Source organism: Pelobates fuscus, chromosome 2 (assembly GCF_036172605.1).
Source record: "Pelobates fuscus isolate aPelFus1 chromosome 2, aPelFus1.pri, whole genome shotgun sequence".
Taxonomy (NCBI): Eukaryota; Metazoa; Chordata; class Amphibia; order Anura; family Pelobatidae; genus Pelobates; species Pelobates fuscus.
This window is the reverse complement of record NC_086318.1, coordinates 235,999,558-236,016,161: the sequence shown is the minus strand read 5'-3', so window position 1 is coordinate 236,016,161 and position 16,604 is coordinate 235,999,558.

The following is a 16,604-nucleotide window of genomic DNA, read 5'->3' as shown; positions in this document are numbered from 1 at the left end:
ATTTCATTGTTGTAAAAACATTCTTACTTTGCAGCACCTCTAACACTAGCCTTAATTTTATGCACAGTAATGTACACACACATACACATATACACACTTTTTTAATATATTCATTCATTCATTCATTCAATATTTTTTTTGTGTCCGGAAACTAAACTTTAACAAAACAGTTTGTAACTAGCCTTCAATCATCTATGTTAATGTTGCTCAATATTCAACTTGTCATGAAATGTTTTTTGTCCGTAACAATGCACAACCTTTATTTCAAAGTCCTTTTTCGTTTTCAAAGAACACCATATTTTATAGTTATAAATCTTTTCTCTTTTTTTGTTAGGCCCTCCGCATTATATGATACACGCTCTTCTAAAATCATTCACAAAGAGCTGGGAGAGGTCAGTGAGCTACACATCTCCTGGCAGGTGGTCTAGCACAGATCGTAGAGCATGGTAGATGCAAGGTGCTTTAAAGCCCTTATTTTGAAAAGTAAACGCAGTTTGTCATTGTATTCTCTCCCCTGGCTTCCAGGACAGCCGTTCTACATGACAGATTGCTGTCCTGCTACTGAACCCTTTGTGCAGCAAGAGGGCACTCCTGTAGAGGCATTTTGCATGTGTAGTTTGAAGTTAGTAAAATAAATAGCCTAGTGATGTATTAACATAAAGAGCAGGAAAAAATATTTTAGTGTGTATTTGTCATCGTACACACATTTATACACATGTTTTTAGATAAAGAAAATTACATTTCATCCCTATAGCTCAATAATAAAATTGCTAGCCAATTTTTAAGACAAGCCCTTTTTAAAAATAGGTCCCTTCTGCATCTGTCAGTAATTTCTTCAAGACAGATTTAACATTATTATTATGTTATTATTTATATAGAGCCAACAAATTAACATAGACCTCTATGCCCATAAGTGGCTGACAGTGCAGTACAGGAGAACCCTGCTCTCCAGCACTGTGATTGATGTAAGCATCATGAGAGAGAAATGTCCTGTTTGGTAGTGTCCCCAAGGAGGACTAGTCTTTTTACAAAGTATGTGAGGCATTGGTGGGACCATAGGTGGGTATGACAAAAGTGTAACACTCCAGAAAACTGCAGGCATGGCAACACAGGAGTGTCTTTAAGTATTGTTACATAAGTTGTCTAGGTTGAAAAAAGACTAAAGTCCATCAAGTTCAACACTAAGCCCATTATTTTATGATGTTGATCCAACAGAAGGGGGGGGGGGGGGGGCAGGGGGAGGAATAGAACAAATCAAGGCATTTTTATTTATGCAAAAAAGTAAAAACAAATCTTCATGACGGCATAATGGCAACCAAATATCTGCTTGGATGAACAACCTGTTCACAAACATATCAATTATGAATTATTAACCCTTATTATGATTAACCCATGTTCATTAGTACACCGTCAGTTGTTTGGATAGATACAAGCTAGGCGAGTAGGCACTAAATACCATCTGAATAATAGCTTGTGGCTTGTCTCTCAATGAGTCAATCATATAGAGACTCCCTTGTAATTCAGTCCAACATGAGCTGGTGGTTTGTAACTCAGCTTCCAAATGCATAGTGTAAGCAGTCTTCACAGGAGATCTAAGTTCATGAGTGAATACTGTAGTAGCATATGGACAGAGGTTGAAAGGATTTATGCAATTCAAAACAAAGTTGCTAAAAATATATACGAGGTCTGTCCGGAAAGTATCAAGCCATGTAATAAGAAATATAGAGACATTTATTGAAGAAGGAACAAGAAACATTGTATTAGGACATCTCAGTCCTTTTCAAAGTAGGCACCTTGAGACCTCACACAGTTTTTCCATAATTTTTTTTTTTTATATAAATCTATTTTTAACTTAAAATGACTCCTGCTCACCACAAACTATAGCCTTTATCTCCATACACCTACATCCCCTATAATCAGATTTCCACATTGTGCTGCCTGGGTCCAATGATGATTACCCCCCCCCCCCCCCCCAACTCCACTCACTAAAACCACTCCCACCAAAACACGCCCACATTCTTTATGTTATGCAATGTGTGGAGTGAATGCAGTGTCTGTGTTTGTGAATGCAGCATGTGGTGAATGCATTATGTAATTTGTACGGTGGATGCAGAGTGTGTGTTTGTGCAGTGGATGCAGAATGTGTGTTTGTGTAGTGGATGCAGTGTCTGGGTGCAGTGGATACAATGTGTGTAGTGAATACCTTTTGTGTGTGTGTATAGTGGATGCAGTGTCTGTGTAGTTGATGCAGTGTCTGTGTAGTGGATGCAGTGGATGTATTTATGCAATGGGTGCAGTATCTGTGTAGTGTATGCAGTATTTGTGTACTGGATGCATTGTCTGTCCAATGGATGCAGCATCTGTTTGTGTAGTGTATGTAGTGTCTGTGTAGTGGATAGACTGTTTGTATAGTGTATGTAGTGTGTTTATTGGATGCGGTGTCTGTGTTTGTGTAGTGTATGTAGGGTTTGTGTATTGCATGCAGTGTGTGTGTTTGTGGTGTCGATTAAGGGCTGTGAGGGTGAGCAGAATTTTTTTTAACTTATAATTATGTTTATTCCTCCCTCCCTGCCTCTTACCTGTGGGAGGGGAGGGCGGACATGAGACTCCATGGTGGTCCAGTGGCACAGCATGCTTGTCCAATGAAGATGGGGCCCAGGAGTCTTATCTTACACCTCCAGCAGCATCAGGTCCTCTCATCTGTTATGTTTACACTGCAGGGTCAATCCAGGCTCTAGTGGCTGTCTCCCTGACAGTCACTACAGGTGCTTCCGTGAGTAAAATGCACTTATTTGACGCTGGACAACCTCACGGACCTCCAACATCAAAAAAGATCCACATAGGAAAAGCATTGAGTAATGCTTTCCTATGGGCGGGTTTGAATGCACGAGCGACTCTGGCCCTGCATGTGCATTCATCTCCACTCGGGAGCTGACGTCGATGGAGGAAGAGAGGTCACCAGCGCCGAGGGAACCCGGCGCTGGATTAATGTAAGCAAATAAATGGTTAATAAACCACTTATTCGCCGCAGAACAGAGCCCTAGTCTCCGATTAGGTGACTAGGGCTCTATAGCGTTAGGAATACTTATTTGTATTCCTAACGCTATAGTGTTCCTTTAATTCCAGTAATTTGTTCTTATTTCTTTATTTCTCCTTTCTACCTTAAAACAACACGTACAAATAAGGAAGTATACTTTATTATCAGCTTTATAATGGGTGCTAAACAGAATTCAGAAACAATAATTAACTTATAGGTGCCTAGAATAAAATAGTTTACATTGTCCTATTAGTGATTTTGGATGGCCATATTATTAATATATACCTGTCGATGCCCATACTGTGAGATGATTATTCAACTTTTCACCCCATCAGCATTAACACTACTTTCTTCAAGGTTCTCAGGCAAAATGACTTCAAAGGTCCTAACCAGATTTATTCCCATATGAACACTACCTAAAGAGTCTTTAAAGAATGGAGAAAGAAAGAATCGTGTACAATGTTACTTTGAAGCTTCCATTGCCATTTACTAGTATTTGTATTGTATCGCCTGTGTCAGGACCATGAAAATCAGAAAACAAACTCCTATTCAGCATGTTATGTCAAAGGTGACTATCATGCTGAAGTGGAAAGAATGGAACAGCAATGTCCCCAGGATACAAGGAGTCTGCTGCACTCCTGCCAGCCATATTGTTGTCTACCTGCATGGAAAATCATTCTTTTATCATTTTAGACTGCAATGTTGATTGATTTTAAATCAAACAAAAAAATCCGTAATTGTTAAAAATTCAAAACGAAACCGAACAATGCATTAAAGTAAAAAAAAAAAAAAAAAAAAACAATGAAAAAGAATAATGTTGTAATTGTTGTGAAGTATTAACTATTTGAGAAATCTATTGTTAGATTAGGATATACAATAATAATAATGTTAGCGAGACATGCTATAATCACTATTTACTGCAGTGCTGTAAATCAGGAGAATTAAGGAGAATAGTATATTATTCCTGGCACAGTAGCTCCCTTTACCTACCCCTCTCTCGCTCTCTCGCTCTCCTTACCGTGGTAAATAAAGGGATCCTAGTGCCGATGTCCCTCTGTGCTGGGTCGCGGCTCCACCTACTCCAACATCTCTGGACGAGCGGGCACTAATGCGCATGCAAGGTAAATCAATGCTTTCCTATGCGGAAATAGCTGAAGCTGAATGTCTTGATGCAGAGTGTGAGAACGTGCAGCGTCAGTTATCGGACCAACATTCCATTAGGTAGGCCTGGTAGACAGCCACTGGAACTGTTCTCTGGAACTGCAATGTTTGACACTGCAGCAGTAAGAGACCACGTCAATGAGCTGAAGTGATCTTGGTGCCTATTGTGTCCCTTTAAGAATAGATAAAGTTTATCTACAGTGCAATGTATAATTAGACAAAGTGGTACAAAAGGAAAGGTTTGCTGCTCTTGTTGAACAATATAAGGCAAATCCAGACATTTCAATTAGATAAGTTAGTTGATTCAAGGTTAAAGGCTTATTCGGGATCAGTGCAAGAACTATTGGCTACACAGGCAAAGATGCCCCCCACTCAATAGCTGAAAAAAAGTTTGTTTTATTCAAGTTTTTAATGTTTTCAGGGAAAATTCCAAAGATAGTAAAGATGTAAACACTATATTCCAATCAATTTATGTATAAAATAATGCTATGACATATCACAGCCTAAATTGTAGGAGAATAAATAGGAAAGTAGAAATGAAAGGGAAAATATGGAAAGGAGAAAAGGAGGAGACAGGGAAATGGTATCTTCAGTAATGATGGTATCTTCAGTAATGATAACATTTCTTAAAAATGAAAATATTAATAAGGTAGCCTTACCTAAATACATTTATACCCACCAGCAGAACATCTATCTACATAAAATATTACAAGAGAAACAATCCAAGCTTGATGGTATCAACTATCTCATTTCTAGCTCCTGCACTTTATACAAACAAACTAAATCTTTTGGAACATTTTCCTTTTTGACAAAGGGTTTAAACATATCATTGTCCTCTTAGTTTTGGTCTGACATTCTGGTTTGGTATCCTTTGGTTTACAGTGTCCAGGTCTGCATTCTTTTCTAATATGGAACTGTATAAAGCTTAATCCAAAGCATTTAAAATCCCAAAACACTACAAATACCCCCCTTAAAAAGGCAACACTAAGATGTTTACACTTTTTATAGTGGGCAATTCAATTGTGCAGTCTAATGAGTGGGTTGGACTGAGCTCAATAAATTCTTTAAAACCTGTTGTTTCCCCAGATGAAGGAAAATTTGTTGTCAAGGACCTAATTTTGTATGAAAGGAATGTTGTTTCGTTTCAAAACCAAAGATTTCCGACAAGACAGAGCATGAGTAATCTGAAAGGGCTAAGTTTTTTTTTTTCCCGAACACAAACAAATACAGACATAGCTTTCTTTTCAGCTAATTAAGCTATTTTAAAGAAAACTGGTTAGAGAATGACATCCTGGTGGGGTGTCCTGGAATCAGTTCCACGACACAGAAAGCAAGACATTTTAAGGGTGACTTCTGCATTTATTTCTCCTGGTTGACTTCTTTCTTTTTTGTTGGTTCAGCCACAGAGACCCCATACAATTGAGCACATTCAAACTTACTGACCTATAGAGAGTGCGACGCCATTAAGGATGCGTTACAGAATGAGATTTCATGGTTCGGAGCCAAATGTAGCCTCCCATACCAATTCCCGATGCTTACAATATTTTACGGCCATGTTTTTCTTCGTTCTATTAGCATATCCTTAAAACACCTAAACTAAGCAGAACATGCCAATAAAACTCATCTATAAATAATGTTTTACGTTTATGTGTGAGCTGGATGGGAGTTCCTTAGATAAACTGAATGATGTGATGTACAGAGCATAAAATTACCTTGCAGTAAATAATTAGTTAGAAAAGTCAAATTCACCTTAATAAGTCTGTAAAGATAACTAACCTGTTTGCTATACTTTTATGTTGTAATCAAAATTCTGCAAAATTAGGAAGTTGCTTTAAAGAGGCGATATTTTCATCAAAGAATAAAAAATGCTCGATGAAAAGATTTAAGAGTAATGATTTTGTTTTCAAGTTTACTAATGAGGTATGAAATGAAGTGTAATAAATAAATAAAAGCCTTGTCGTAATCTATTTACATAGTAGAACATGCAATATTTGTATATTTGTGAACAGTTAATTGTGATTCCCCCCTCCCCCAAATAAATTGAGGCATAATTACTGTTATAAAAAAGTGCAATCGTTAATGACAGCTCTTGTTTTGATGTAAGCACTTGTACTTTTCTGCCAAAACAGTTTTAATTATTACATTCTTGGCTAAAGTTAAAATGTGAAATATTACTTTATTATCACTAATTTTCCATTTTAATGCAGAACTTGCAATATTTAGTTTATTTCTAACTTACTACATATGACAACACACACTATACCTCCAGCTGATCCTGTCCAGCATTAAAAAGAATTAAGCTAAGAGAGGGTGGTTGTAGACTGCGCCAAGAGATGCTCAGTGTTATTAACAATTGACAGTGCTGCAAAAAATTGTCTGTATTGTTTATTGTTATTGTTGATCTTTTGTTCAAAAACTACACAAAAATACTCTGCTCTCATGGATATCAAACAATTGCAAACGCAACACAGGTTTCTATAAAAAAATAAAAATAATAATCTTTGTGCAATATATGTATAAGAAGCTCAAACAGAACAGATGTTAACAATTGTTCTATTACTGGTAAATGCTTCCACTCTGACCACCATTCCCAAAACCATCTAATGAAAACCAATAATTTTTAAATTTATATAGACACCCTCTAAATACACTCAAGGGTGCCAGACAAAATAATATATACTTTGATATATAAAATAGACAGTTACCCATTCTGTAACCCCCACAGTCAGGGCCAGATTAAGAGCCCAGTGGGCCTGGTGCTGACAATTATAATGGGCCTAATTACAAAATCTTATTGACCAAAAACACTAAAACAGTCCCACCTCCTAAGCGTCATGTATCTGATGGAGATGGTGCTGGAGGGAAACTCATAGGATGCAGCTATGAGAAAACACATACCCTATGCTAATCTCACGCTTTCATCTTTCAAGTAAACCCATACCCCTAATAGCAGTGTCCAGTGAAGCAGGAAGTCTATGGGCGGGGTAAAAGGGTGGGCCACTGAAACAAATCACATAACCAGAACTGCCGAAAGGGGCGAACATACACAAAAAGGGGGAATGTCTGTGTCCCCATGTCTCCCAGTCCCTTAGTGTTTGTGTCCCCATGTCTCCCAGTGTCCCCATGTCACTAGGGGACATTGGGACACTGGGAGATATAGGGACACTGAAATACTAGGAAACACTGGGAGACCTGGGGAGACTGAGACTCTTGGGGAAACTGGGACACATGGGGACACTGGGTGACTTTGGGACACAAGGGGACACTGGGAGACATGGGGCACTGAGGCACTGTGATACATAGGGGACACTAGAGACTTGATAAAGACCTGGGTACAGGTAAAAACATTGCGGTGTCCAATAAACCTGCTTAAATCTATCACAGCAAGTGCCTGAGATTTTTTTCTTTTATACTAGGGGACACTGAGACACTAGGAGACATGGAGACACTGGGAGACATTGGGACACTGAGACACTGGGAGACTAGGGGACTTTGGGAGACTAGGAAACACTGAAACACTACAGACACTGGAACACTATGGACAGTGTCCCCATGTCTCTCGGTGTCCCCTAGTGTCTCAGTGTCCCCATGTCGCCCAGTGTCCCCTAGTGTTTGTATCCCCATGTCTCCCAGTGTCCCTTAGAATCTGTGTCCCCATGTCTCCCAGTGTCCCGATGTCACTAGGACACTAGGGGACACTTAGAGACATTGAGACACTGAGAGACTAGGGGACACTGAGAGACTAGGGGACACTGAGAGACTAGGGGCACAGACAATAGGGACACTGAGAGACACATGGGGACACTGAGAGACATCAGGGGCACTGGGAGACATGGGGCCACTGTGTCCCTAGTGTTTTAGGATCCCCATGTACCCCAGTGTCCCTATGTCTCCCAGTGTCCCAAGTCTCTCACCATCCCCATGTCTCGCAGGCTCGGTGCAGAGCTGCTCCCCGCAGATCAGTGAGTAGAGAGAGGCAGGGAGGGAGATGCTGTAACTTCTTATCCCTGCCTCTCTCCACACAAACAGCAAAAACCTACTGGCTGGCGCTGGTATTGCAGAATAATCTCTGCTTATACTGAGATAGACATTTCTATTGCCGGTATTACTGCAATACCGGCACCAGCTAGACAGGCTCAAATACCTGAGAAATACTTCTGAGAAATACCTGGCAACCATAAGAAATACATGAGAAATACCTGGCAACCCTAAGAGTAGTGTGTAAAAAAAAAAATGTAAAAAAATCTTTTTTTTTTTTTTTTAAATCAATGGGCCTAATCCATGGGCTTGGGCCTGGAGCTGCAGCTCCATCAGCCCCTATGTTAATCCGGCCCTGCCCACAGTAATAATACAGTATTCTGATAAATCTAATATAGAAATAAAGGGGAAATGCAGATCATTGTGCAGTATATACAATTTATAAAAATCAGATTTTTGTAAACCAATTTAAGAAAAACTCTCATAATAGTGCAAGTACAAAGAAATGTGCAAAAACAATGTTGCCCAATTGAATGGCAAAGTTCTATGAACCCACGGTTTGCCAATCCTGGTGACTCTTTCTTCTGGTAGATAAGGCCTAGAGTGGTCATTGGGGGAACTTGCGCTGCACAAAGCGATACATCCTGCAATTGTTAGGAATTCTTCAGGAGCTGTCTCATATCCATCCTCTTCTCCCCTAAAATATCCAAATCTTCACGCCATTGTGGTCAGGTGAAAATGTCTGTTAGCACTCACGTAGTGATGGCCGGGGGAGCCGACCGTACATGTACTGTCAAATATGGAATACAAATAAACTGTATTGACACCTGCTAACAACACAAAGATGGAAAACCATGGACTGCTAGTGTGTTTAAAGGGAATACAGGAGTATCAATAACTCAGTGGCAGCTACAAAACATCCAGTGCTGGCAAGTAAAATCAGCAAAAAATAGCTTTTTACAAAAATATCACTTAGATATGCCATAGGCAGGGCCAGATTAAGAGCCCAGTGGGCCTGGTGCTGAGAATTATGATGGGGCCTAATTACAGAAACATATCGACCAAAAACATTAAAACATTCATACCTCTCAAGAGTCATGTATCTGATGGAGTTGGTGTTGGAGGAAAACTCAAAGGATGCAGCTATAAGAAAACACATACTCTATGCTAATCTATTTATCTAATTAATGTTTTCATCTTTCAAGTAAATCCATACCCCATAACAGCAGTGTCCATGGGCGGGGTAAAAAGGTGCACCACTGACGCGAATCACGTGACCAGAACTGCCAAAAGGGGCGAACATGCCCAAAAAGGGGGCATGCCTGTCCAAAGAATTGGAAGGCCAGCCAGGCATCAGTGTCCCTATGTATCACAGTGTCAATGTCCCCATGTCGCCCAGTCCCCTAGTCTCCCAGTGTCTGTGTCCCCATTTCTCCCAGTGTCCCCATGTCTCAGTGTGTCCCGTGTCACTAGGATACTAGGGGACACTGAGAGACATGGGGACACTGAGAGACCCGGGGGCACTTGTGAATATACACATGGGGACACTGGGAGACATGAGGACACAGACATTTGGGGACACTGGGAGAAATGAGGAGACAGACACTAGGGACACAGACATGGGGACACAGACACTAAGAGACATGGGGACACAGACACTAGGGACACTGGCTGGGAGGCATGGGGACACAGACACTTGGGGACACTGGGAGACATGGGGCACTTGTGGACATAGACATGGGGACACTGGGAGGCATGGGGACACTGAGACATTTGGGGACACTGGGAGACATGGGGACACTAAGGACACAGAGACATGGGACACAGACACTGGGAGACATGGGGACACTGAGACACTAGGGACACTGGCAGGGAGACATAGGGACACTGGGAGACATGGGGACACTTAGGCACTAGCTGGGAGGCATGGGGACACAGACACTTTGGGACACTGGGAGACATGGGGCACTTGTGGACAGACATGGGGACACTGGGAGACATGGGGACACTGAGACATTTCGGGCACTGGGAGACATGGGGACACTAAGGACACAGAGAAATCGGGGCACAGACACTGGGAGACATGGGGACACTGGCTGGGAGACATAGGGACACTGGGAGACATGGGGACACTGAGACACCGTCTGGGAGTCATGGGGACACTGGGAGACATGGGGACACTGAGACACATGTGTCCCCATGTCTCCCTGCTGCCTTTCCCCCCATCCTTCACATACCTGAGCTGTAGTCTGTCTCTGCAGGCTGGAAGCTGCTGTCTGGACTCTCTGTGCTGTGACATGGGAGACATGGGGGCACTTGTGAATATAGACATGTAGACACAGGGAGACATGAGGACACAGACATTTGGGGACACTGGGAGAAATGAGGAGACAGACACTAGGGACACAGACATGGGGACACATACACTAAGTGACATGGGGACACAGACACTAGGGACACTGGCAGGGAGGCATGGGGACACAGACACTTGGGGACACTGGGAGACATGGGGACACTGGCTGGGAGACATAGGGACACTGGGAGACATGGGGACACTGAGACACCGTCTGGGAGTCATGGGGACACTGTGAGACATGGGGACACTGAGAGACATGTGTCCCCATGTCTCCCTGCTGCCTTTCCCCCCATCCTTCACATACCTGAGCTGTAGTCTGTCTCTGCAGGCTGGAAGCTGCTGTCTGGACTCTCTGTGCTGTGTAGCTGCTCCTCCGTGGATCAGTGAGTAGAGAGAGGCAGGGAGATGCTGTAACTTCCTATCCCTGCCTCTCTCCAAAAAAAAAAGTATTTTTTTTTTGTTTTTTTACAACGGGCCTATTCTATGGGCCTGGGCCTGGAGCTGCAGCTCCATCATCCCAGGGCCGTCTTTAACATGGGGCAAACGGGGCAGCTGCCCCGGGCCCAATTACTCCTGGGGGTCCAAGGCAGCTGTCCCGTGGGCCCGCTGCCCTAAAAATAAAAAATGTTTCCCGGCCCATGCACTTAGGACCACCCAGTGGGCTTGTACTAGCAGGGGCCCGGTCGGGCGCTGTGGCCCTTTAACAGCGCGACCGGGTCCCTAGCTTTTCGGCAGCGCTGGGAGGAAGTGAGTGCCGAGCGTCACTTCCTCCCATGAAGAGCTGCTGCGCGGGAGAAAAAGGACCTGAACGGGAGGGAGGAGGAGGAGGAGGCAGTGAGGATGGGGGCTCCTCACTCACATCATCCTCAGGCAGCACACTGGATCCCAGGGATGCCACCCTCCAGCAAAAGGTAGGAAACTGGAGGGTGGGCTTAAAATTTAAATTTTATATGTATGTCAGTTTGTCTGTCCGTGTATCTGTGTATGTGTCTGTGTGTGTCAGTATGTATGTGTGTGTGTGTATGTCAGTATGTCTGACAGTGTGTGTGTCAGTATGTCTGATAGTGTATGTGTCTGTGTGTGTCAGTATGTCTGATAGTGTATGTGTCTGTGTGTGTCAGTATGTCTGTCTGACAGTGTATATCTCTGTGTGTGATGTCAGTATGTCTGACAGTGTATGTGTCTGTGTGTGTCAGTATGTCTGATAGTGTATGTGTCTGTGTGTGTCAGTATATCTGTGTGTGTATGTCAGTATGTCTGCCAGTGTATGTGTATGTGTGTGTCAGTATGTCTGACAGTGTATGTGTCTGTGTGTCTGTATGTCTATCAGTGTATGTGTCTGTGTGTGTCAGTATGTCTTCCAGTGTGTCTGCGTGTGTGGGTGTGTGTGGGTGTCAGGCACATACACTGATATACATACTGACACAGGCACACTGATAGACATACTGACACACACATGCACATACAATGACAAACATACTGACACACAGATACATACACTGACAGACATTCTGACACACACACATAGGCACATACACTGATAGACATACTGACACACACACGCACATATACAGACATACTGACACACACACACAGGCACTTATACTGATAGATATACTGACACACACACAGGCACATATACAGACATACTGACACACACATAGCCACCTACGCTGATAGAGATACTGTGTGTCTGTTAGTATGTCTGTATATGTGCCTGTGTGTGTGTGTCAGTATATCTATCAGTGTTTGTGCCTGTGTGTGTGTCAGTATACCTATCTGTGTGTCAGTATGTTTGTCATCGTATGTGCCTGTGTGACAGTTTGTGTCAGTGTGTGTGTCAGTATGTCTATCATTGTATGTTTTTATGTGTGTCAGTATGTCTCAGTTTATCTGTCTGTGTGTGTGTGTGTTTATCTGTGTGCGTATCTGTATGTAGTCAGTGTGTGTATCTGCTTGTGTGTCAGCATGTTTACCTGTGTCTGAGCACCAACAATAAATACAAATACACCCCTCCATTCAAACTTCAACATTACATGCAAACACACTCCTGCATTGAAAGTCAACACTTCATACAAACACACCTCTGTGTTAAACACCAAAATTATATATAAACAAACCCCTACATTCAAAAACCAGCACTATACTTAAATGTACACTTGCATTCAAACTCTAATACTACATACAAACACATTCACACAAACATACTCCATACAAATTTTTTTTTTACATACAAACACAGTGCTAAATACAACCCTGCAAGCATGGGAAATTGGTAGAGCCCCAGCTGTCAATACATTGTTGGAGTTGCACGACAGATAGGGCTCTACCTTCTTTCCAACCTTGCAATTGGGGGTCCAAATTAAATTCTTGCACCAGGACTTTTTCTACTTTAGTTCGCCCACTGCCTTGGGGTGGAGGCATGATTGCATGCCAGGGAGTGGGTTCAGGGGGCCCAAGCAAATGTTTGCCCAGGGCCCAATCAATATTAAAGACGGCCCTGCATCAGCCCCTATGTTAATCTGGCCCTGGCCATAGGTTGACATATGGGGATTTTTTTTTAAATTAACCTCTCCTCATATTTGCAACTGGTGCTTATTGTTTTCACATTTTCATGGCAATATGCCCGGTAGCTAAGCTTAAAAAAAATCACTTAAGGTCAACGCCTTTTCTTATGTAGCTATTTAACAACATATTTGTATAGTCAACTGCTTAAAGGGACACTCCATTGCCCTAATGAAACAAAACAGCACATTATTTAGTATATGGAACCCCAATAAAATCGTGCATGCATTTAATTCTGCATTTATTTATTGAGTGTATATCTAAAAATGTTTACAGAAGACAGCCTCCTGTCAGCAGCCTTTGCAAGCCATCCCCTTCTTACCAAACCCCAACCTTCTTTGACTGTCCAGTCAGAGACTTGCCAACACAGATCACTGAAATGTCTTGGCAATGCAGGTTGTCTGTTCTTTCAGTTTAGTTCACTGAGCTAAACTACCAGGAAGTAACCAGGACAGTTGTCTGATTGACATCGAGAGGATGTAACAAGGTTAATTTAAAATAGTGCCCATCACTTACCCCATCACATTGCCGACCCACAGCACCTTCCTTTAGACTCCACAGTACAGACCTTAGTCCCTACTGTACCAGTACAGACCTTACCCCCCAACACAGTGCAGCCCCCCACAGTGCCGCCCCTTACAACCAACACAGAGCATTCCCCCACCTCCACTGTGCAGCACCTTACCTCCCCACAGTGCAGTCCTGACCACCCACAGTGCAACCCCATCCCCACTGTGCAGGCCCTTACCCACCATATTGCTGCTCCTTACCCCCAAAAGTTCATTCCCCTACTGCGCAGCCCCTTAATCCTCTACTGTGCATCCACTTACCCCCCCCACAGTGTATCTCAATACCCCCCACAGTACAGCCCCTTACCTCAACACAGTAAAATCCCTTACCCCCCACAGTGCAGACCCTTAGCGCTCACAGTGTAGACCATATCCACCACAAACATAGCCCACTACCCCTACACAGATTACAGCCCCTATTCCTGCACACAGTACAGACTCTATTCCCCCACATTACAGACACCAGACACAGTGCAACCCCTATCCCTCCCATATTACAGTCCTTATCCCTGCCTCATTACAGCTCCTATTCCCCCCACTTTACAGCTGCTATTCCTCTCACAGTGCAAACCTAATCATCTTCATGCACAGTTTAGCCCATATCCTCCCATACACTACAGTCCCTAAACACATGAACACACACTACAGTCCCTATCCTCTCCACACACACAGTATATTCGCTATCCACAAATCCACTACAGCTCCATTCCCCACACCACCCGCACACATTGCTACCCTATCCAGACACACACTGGGCTGTGAACAACCTCATCCACACATACACCCACATGCACATAGCACCACATATAGTCTACTCTATATACATTAACACCACAAGCAACCTCCAAATGAATACACCACCACATGCAGTGTCTCCCACACACAAACACACATTCTACATCTTTTAATTCTGTCCCTCTTGTGTCCTCTGGTGTATGTCCCACTTATGGGGAAACTGGAGACAAGTCACCAGCAAACACAGAAGAAGCTTATCATTAGAATAACTTGCACTGCATTAAACACAGGGCATTTTTGCCAACATGAGAGCTCTTCAGCAGAACTCTGCAAACCGGCTTCCCTGGAGGGGAATCGACCTGACATGTCCTCTTTGGCGGGAGTCCGTGCCAATGATGACACAGCATGCCTCCTATTGGGCTAGTCTGCCTTAAAATATCTGGGCCAAATGTTTGTCCCAGTCCAGCCCTGCTCTAATGAAACACTTTAACGCTTCCCCAGGCACTTTCCCAGATGTGACAAGTCGTCATATGGGGGACACAGGTCCAACTCACATTTATGGCTAGAGTTCGATATTCACAATTATATAACTATATCCCAAACTTACCCTAACGCCCTGACTTGCTTAGCCGCCCAACACCATTCTAATGTTTATAACGCCTGAGTCTTGACCCAGACCACTACCACATGGTATTTCCCACTTATATTCCATTTTACAACAGCAGCAAAAACATTCTAAACTACTAATAAGTGGCAAAAGATTAAGTGCAATAATGTGTTATAGCAACCAAGGTGCAAGAGACAACTTATAATGTGTAAATGATGTGGTACTTGACTCAGGATTGTGTACAAACAATTAACCCAGCATTGGATGGCAAATGCTGGAGATACAGAATCTCAAGGGTTACTTTCCTCCACATATGGTAGGAATGCAGTGGCATGGTGCCTTTTTGGAGGAAAATAGCCTCCATCATTCATAAATTCTATAATAAGTCCGCACCATTTTGGCTGGCTCCGTTCCCTTTCCATCACACAACATCTCATTCATTTAAATATAAAAAATCCACAACAATCAAAATTCTAACTGTAGCAAAACAAATAATCGCATGCCTCTGGTGGCAGACAACAAAGGATGCCCTATAATTGTTGTATTCAAAGATGGAGGAGTTGAGGTCGCTCACAGAACTGGGGTTTGTACGGTCATTCCTAAACATACACCATACATTGATGACTGGACACAATGGATCATACAGTCCAACACCAATGATTTTCAGCGACAATACTTACACTCAGGCCACTGCACCCTATGAATCCCAGGCTCCCAAGCATCACATTTTCAAGAACAAAAAACAAACCTTAAACTTCTCACCATCTTTCCTCCTCCTTTCACTCACCTCGCCCCCACCCCCACTCTTTTTTTCCCCTGCTTCTTTATTCCTGCTCCAAGCCCATGGTTCTAGTTTCCCACACTGACATAGTAATCCCAGATCCACTAGTAGCAACATCTTCTCTTCTACATACTGTTGAACTATTATTGAAATGTAAATACTAATATTTGCAAAGTTTGAGGGATCTGTGTGTCTCGATTCATTTGAACTATTGGGACCTGCACGTTCCTAATGTTATCCGCTACCAGGGCCGGATTAAGAGCACACTGGGCCTGGTGCTGACAATTATGATGGGCCTAATTACGGAATCTTATCGACCAAAAACATTAAAACAATCATACCTCCCAAGCGTCATGTATCTGATGGAGATGGTGCTGGAGGGAAACTCATAGGATGCAGCTATAAGAAAACACATACTCTATGCTAATATCGCTCTAATTTATATCTTTCAATTAAATCCATAACCCTTAACAGCAGTGTCCAGTGAAGCAGGCAGTCAATGGGCGGGATAAAAGGGTGGCCACCGGTGCGAATCACGTGACCAGACCTGCCAAAAGGGGAGAACATGCCCAAAAAGGGGGCATGTCTGTCCAAAGAATTTGAAGGACAGCCTGGCATGAATGCATGTCAGGCTGCCCGCCAATCATGCAGGCTGTCCAACTAAGGGCATACTATGCAGCACCATGAGCTTGACATAAATGCGTCTAATGATGCACTCACTCAATGCTTTCTAAGGACTGTCTCCTAGCACTCACTGGTCCACTTGTCTCCTTACCTTCTTACTAGCAGGCAGAAGTTCCTGGTATATAGTCTGA